Below are 5,000 nucleotides of genomic sequence, written 5' to 3' on the forward strand. Positions count from 1 at the left end.
GCAGGTTTGGGCCTGGTTAGTACTTGGATGGGAGACCGCCTGGGAATACCAGGTGCTGTAAGCTTTTAGGTTTCCTTCTCTACTTATATAATGCACTGGCGGTTATAGTGGCTGATCTTTAAATAGCCCTCTCTTTGCAGCCCAGTACTTTTGGAATTTTTCAGTAATTATCTAAGAGTTTTGCATAAAAAAAAAAAAAAAAAAAAAAAAAGAGTCAATGCCCAGTCTTAGAAAACCGAAACAGGTTTGGGCCTGTTTAGTAGTTTTGGAACTTTTCATTAATTGTCTAATAATCTAGCAAAAAAAAAAAAAAAAAAAAAAAAAAGAGTCAATGCCCAGTCTTAGAAAACCGAAACAGGTTTGGGCCTGGTTAGTACTTTTGGAAATTTTCAGTAATTATGTAATAAATTTGCAAAAAAAAAAATTTAATAAATAAAGAGTCAATGCCCAATCTCAGAATCTAAGCAGGTTTGGGCCCAGTTAGTACTTGGATGGGAGACTGCTTGGAAATACCGATTATAGTGGCTGATCTTTAAATAGCCCTCTCTTTGCAGCCTCCTTCGCTTACGGCCATACCAGCCTGGCTATGCCCGATCTCGTCTGATCTCGGAAGCTAAGCAGGTTTGGGCCTGGTTAGTACTTGGATGGGAGACCGCCTGGGAATACCAGGTGCTGTAAGCTTTTAGGTTTCCTTCTCTACTTATATAATGCACTGGCGGTTATAGTGGCTGATCTTTAAATAGCCCTCTCTTTGCAGCCTAGTACTTTTGGAATATTTCAGTAATTATCTAAGAGTTTTGCATAAATAAAAAAAAAATAAAAAAAAGAGTCAATGCCCAGTCTTAGAAAACCGAAACAGGTTTGGGCCTGTTTAGTAGTTTTGGAACTTTTCACTAATTGTCTAATAACCTAGCAAAAAAAAAAAAAAAAAAAGAGTCAATGCCCAGTCTTAGAAAACCGAAACAGGTTTGGGCCTGGTTAGTACTTTTGAAAATTTTCACTAATTGTCTAATAATCTTGCAAAAAAAAAAAAAAAAAAAGAGTCAATGCCCAGTCTTAGAAAACCGAAACAGGTCTGGGCCTGTTTAGTAGTTTTGGAACTTTTCACTAATTGTCTAATAATCTAGCAAAAAAAAAAAAGAAAAAAAGAGTCAATGCCCAGTCTTAGAAAACCGAAACAGGTTTGGGCCTGGTTAGTACTTTTGAAAATTTTCACTAATTGTCTAATAATCTTGCAAAAAAAAAAAAAAAAAAAAGAGTCAATGCCCAGTCTTAGAAAACCGAAACAGGTTTGGGCCAGGTTAGTACTTTTGGAAATTTTCAGTAATTATGTAATAAATTTGCAAAATTTTTTTTAAATAAATAAAGAGTCAATGCCCAATCTCAGAATCTAAGCAGGTTTGGGCCCAGTTAGTACTTGGATGGGAGACTACCTGGAAATACCGATTATAGTGGCTGATCTTTAAATAGCCCTCTCTTTGCAGCCTCGTTCGCTTACGGCCATACCAGCATGGCTATGCCCGATCTCGTCTGATCTCGGAAGCTAAGCAGGTTTGGGCCTGGTTAGTACTTGGATGGGAGACCGCCTTGGAATACCAGGTGCTGTAAGCTTTTAGGTTTCCTTCTCTACGTATATAATGCACTGGCAGTTATAGTGGCTGATCTTTAAATAGCCCTCTCTTTGCAGCCTCCTTCGCTTACGGCCATACCAGCCTGGCTATGCCCGATCTCGTCTGATCTCGGAAGCTAAGCAGGTTTGGGCCTGGTTAGTACTTGGATGGGAGACCGCCTGGGAATACCAGGTGCTGTAAGCTTTTAGGTTTCCTTCTCTACTTATATAATGCACTGGCGGTTATAGTGGCTGATCTTTAAATAGCCCTCTCTTTGCAGCCCAGTACTTTTGGAATTTTTCAGTAATTATCTAAGAGTTTTGCATAAATAAAAAAAAAAAAAAAAAAAAAGAGTCAATGCCCAGTCTTAGAAAACCGAAACAGGTTTGGGCCTGTTTAGTAGTTTTGGAACTTTTCATTAATTGTCTAATAATCTAGCAAAAAAAAAAAAAAAAAAAAAAAAAAGAGTCAATGCCCAGTCTTAGAAAACCGAAACAGGTTTGGGCCTGGTTAGTACTTTTGGAAATTTTCAGTAATTATGTAATAAATTTGCACAAAAAAAAATTAAATAAATAAAGAGTCAATGCCCAATCTCAGAATCTAAGCAGGTTTGGGCCCAGTTAGTACTTGGATGGGAGACTGCTTGGAAATACCGATTATAGTGGCTGATCTTTAAATAGCCCTCTCTTTGCAGCCTCCTTCGCTTACGGCCATACCAGCCTGGCTATGCCCGATCTCGTCTGATCTCGGAAGCTAAGCAGGTTTGGGCCTGGTTAGTACTTGGATGGGAGACCGCCTGGGAATACCAGGTGCTGTAAGCTTTTAGGTTTCCTTCTCTACTTATATAATGCACTGGCGGTTATAGTGGCTGATCTTTAAATAGCCCTCTCTTTGCAGCCCAGTACTTTTAGAATTTTTCAGTAATTATCTAAGAGTTTTGCATAAATAAAAAAAAAAAAAAAAAAAAAAAAAGAGTCAATGCCCAGTCTTAGAAAACCGAAACAGGTTTGGGCCTGTTTAGTAGTTTTGGAACTTTTCACTAATTGTCTAATAACCTAGCAAAAAAAAAAAAAAAAAAAGAGTCAATGCCCAGTCTTAGAAAACCGAAACAGGTTTGGGCCTGGTTAGTACTTTTGGAAATTTTCAGTAATTAAGTAATAAATTTGCAAAAAAAAAAATTAAATAAATAAAGAGTCAATGCCCAATCTCAGAATCTAAGCAGGTTTGGGCCCAGTTAGTACTTGGATGGGAGACTGCTTGGAAATACCGATTATAGTGGCTGATCTTTAAATAGCCCTCTCTTTGCAGCCTCCTTCGCTTACGGCCATACCAGCCTGGCTATGCCCGATCTCGTCTGATCTCGGAAGCTAAGCAGGTTTGGGCCTGGTTAGTACTTGGATGGGAGACCGCCTGGGAATACCAGGTGCTGTAAGCTTTTAGGTTTCCTTCTCTACTTATATAATGCACTGGCGGTTATAGTGGCTGATCTTTAAATAGCCCTCTCTTTGCAGCCTAGTACTTTTGGAATATTTCAGTAATTATCTAAGAGTTTTGCATAAATAAAAAAAAAATAAAAAAAAGAGTCAATGCCCAGTCTTAGAAAACCGAAACAGGTTTGGGCCTGTTTAGTAGTTTTGGAACTTTTCACTAATTGTCTAATAACCTAGCAAAAAAAAAAAAAAAAAAAGAGTCAATGCCCAGTCTTAGAAAACCGAAACAGGTTTGGGCCTGGTTAGTACTTTTGAAAATTTTCACTAATTGTCTAATAATCTTGCAAAAAAAAAAAAAAAAAAAGAGTCAATGCCCAGTCTTAGAAAACCGAAACAGGTCTGGGCCTGTTTAGTAGTTTTGGAACTTTTCACTAATTGTCTAATAATCTAGCAAAAAAAAAAAAGAAAAAAAGAGTCAATGCCCAGTCTTAGAAAACCGAAACAGGTTTGGGCCTGGTTAGTACTTTTGAAAATTTTCACTAATTGTCTAATAATCTTGCAAAAAAAAAAAAAAAAAAAAGAGTCAATGCCCAGTCTTAGAAAACCGAAACAGGTTTGGGCCAGGTTAGTACTTTTGGAAATTTTCAGTAATTATGTAATAAATTTGCAAATTTTTTTTTAAATAAATAAAGAGTCAATGCCCAATCTCAGAATCTAAGCAGGTTTGGGCCCAGTTAGTACTTGGATGGGAGACTACCTGGAAATACCGATTATAGTGGCTGATCTTTAAATAGCCCTCTCTTTGCAGCCTCGTTCGCTTACGGCCATACCAGCATGGCTATGCCCGATCTCGTCTGATCTCGGAAGCTAAGCAGGTTTGGGCCTGGTTAGTACTTGGATGGGAGACCGCCTTGGAATACCAGGTGCTGTAAGCTTTTAGGTTTCCTTCTCTACGTATATAATGCACTGGCAGTTATAGTGGCTGATCTTTAAATAGCCCTCTCTTTGCAGCCTCCTTCGCTTACGGCCATACCAGCCTGGCTATGCCCGATCTCGTCTGATCTCGGAAGCTAAGCAGGTTTGGGCCTGGTTAGTACTTGGATGGGAGACCGCCTGGGAATACCAGGTGCTGTAAGCTTTTAGGTTTCCTTCTCTACTTATATAATGCACTGGCGGTTATAGTGGCTGATCTTTAAATAGCCCTCTCTTTGCAGCCTAGTACTTTTGGAATATTTCAGTAATTATCTAAGAGTTTTGCATAAATAAAAAAAAAATAAAAAAAAGAGTCAATGCCCAGTCTTAGAAAACCGAAACAGGTTTGGGCCTGTTTAGTAGTTTTGGAACTTTTCACTAATTGTCTAATAACCTAGCAAAAAAAAAAAAAAAAAAAGAGTCAATGCCCAGTCTTAGAAAACCGAAACAGGTTTGGGCCTGGTTAGTACTTTTGAAAATTTTCACTAATTGTCTAATAATCTTGCAAAAAAAAAAAAAAAAAAAGAGTCAATGCCCAGTCTTAGAAAACCGAAACAGGTCTGGGCCTGTTTAGTAGTTTTGGAACTTTTCACTAATTGTCTAATAATCTAGCAAAAAAAAAAAAGAAAAAAAGAGTCAATGCCCAGTCTTAGAAAACCGAAACAGGTTTGGGCCTGGTTAGTACTTTTGAAAATTTTCACTAATTGTCTAATAATCTTGCAAAAAAAAAAAAAAAAAAAAGAGTCAATGCCCAGTCTTAGAAAACCGAAACAGGTTTGGGCCAGGTTAGTACTTTTGGAAATTTTCAGTAATTATGTAATAAATTTGCAAAATTTTTTTTAAATAAATAAAGAGTCAATGCCCAATCTCAGAATCTAAGCAGGTTTGGGCCCAGTTAGTACTTGGATGGGAGACTACCTGGAAATACCGATTATAGTGGCTGATCTTTAAATAGCCCTCTCTTTGCAGCCTCGTTCGCTTACGGCCA

General features: G+C 37.8%; 9 non-coding genes across 9 annotated transcripts in view; all 9 read left to right on the forward strand.

The window, feature by feature from the left end:
• The window catches only part of LOC132135148 (5S ribosomal RNA), a 119-nt gene extending 55 nt beyond the window's left edge, over nucleotides 1-64 (forward strand). The window contains exon 1 of the ribosomal RNA XR_009430107.1: nucleotides 1-64. This exon is cut by the window's left edge and continues 55 nt beyond it. This is a non-coding gene — a ribosomal RNA (5S ribosomal RNA).
• A 498-nt stretch (nucleotides 65-562) lies between these two features.
• LOC132135149 (5S ribosomal RNA) lies at nucleotides 563-681 on the forward strand. The gene has a single exon (XR_009430108.1). It is a non-coding gene; the product is annotated as a 5S ribosomal RNA (ribosomal RNA).
• An 811-nt stretch (nucleotides 682-1,492) lies between these two features.
• LOC132136058 (5S ribosomal RNA) lies at nucleotides 1,493-1,611 on the forward strand. Its single transcript, XR_009430965.1, has one exon. It is a non-coding gene; the product is annotated as a 5S ribosomal RNA (ribosomal RNA).
• An 84-nt stretch (nucleotides 1,612-1,695) lies between these two features.
• Nucleotides 1,696-1,814, forward strand: LOC132135150 (5S ribosomal RNA). Its single transcript, XR_009430109.1, has one exon. It is a non-coding gene; the product is annotated as a 5S ribosomal RNA (ribosomal RNA).
• A 498-nt stretch (nucleotides 1,815-2,312) lies between these two features.
• On the forward strand, nucleotides 2,313-2,431 carry LOC132135151 (5S ribosomal RNA). The gene has a single exon (XR_009430110.1). It is a non-coding gene; the product is annotated as a 5S ribosomal RNA (ribosomal RNA).
• Nucleotides 2,432-2,926: 495 nt separating this feature from the next.
• Nucleotides 2,927-3,045, forward strand: LOC132135152 (5S ribosomal RNA). Its single transcript, XR_009430111.1, has one exon. It is a non-coding gene; the product is annotated as a 5S ribosomal RNA (ribosomal RNA).
• An 811-nt stretch (nucleotides 3,046-3,856) lies between these two features.
• Nucleotides 3,857-3,975, forward strand: LOC132136060 (5S ribosomal RNA). The gene has a single exon (XR_009430966.1). It is a non-coding gene; the product is annotated as a 5S ribosomal RNA (ribosomal RNA).
• Nucleotides 3,976-4,059: 84 nt separating this feature from the next.
• On the forward strand, nucleotides 4,060-4,178 carry LOC132135153 (5S ribosomal RNA). The gene has a single exon (XR_009430112.1). It is a non-coding gene; the product is annotated as a 5S ribosomal RNA (ribosomal RNA).
• An 811-nt stretch (nucleotides 4,179-4,989) lies between these two features.
• Nucleotides 4,990-5,000, forward strand: part of LOC132136211 (5S ribosomal RNA) — a 119-nt gene continuing 108 nt past the window's right edge. The window contains exon 1 of the ribosomal RNA XR_009431108.1: nucleotides 4,990-5,000. This exon is cut by the window's right edge and continues 108 nt beyond it. This is a non-coding gene — a ribosomal RNA (5S ribosomal RNA).

The sequence above is a fragment of the Carassius carassius genome, unplaced genomic scaffold (assembly GCF_963082965.1).
Source record: "Carassius carassius unplaced genomic scaffold, fCarCar2.1 SCAFFOLD_60, whole genome shotgun sequence".
In the NCBI taxonomy this organism is placed as follows: Eukaryota; Metazoa; Chordata; class Actinopteri; order Cypriniformes; family Cyprinidae; genus Carassius; species Carassius carassius.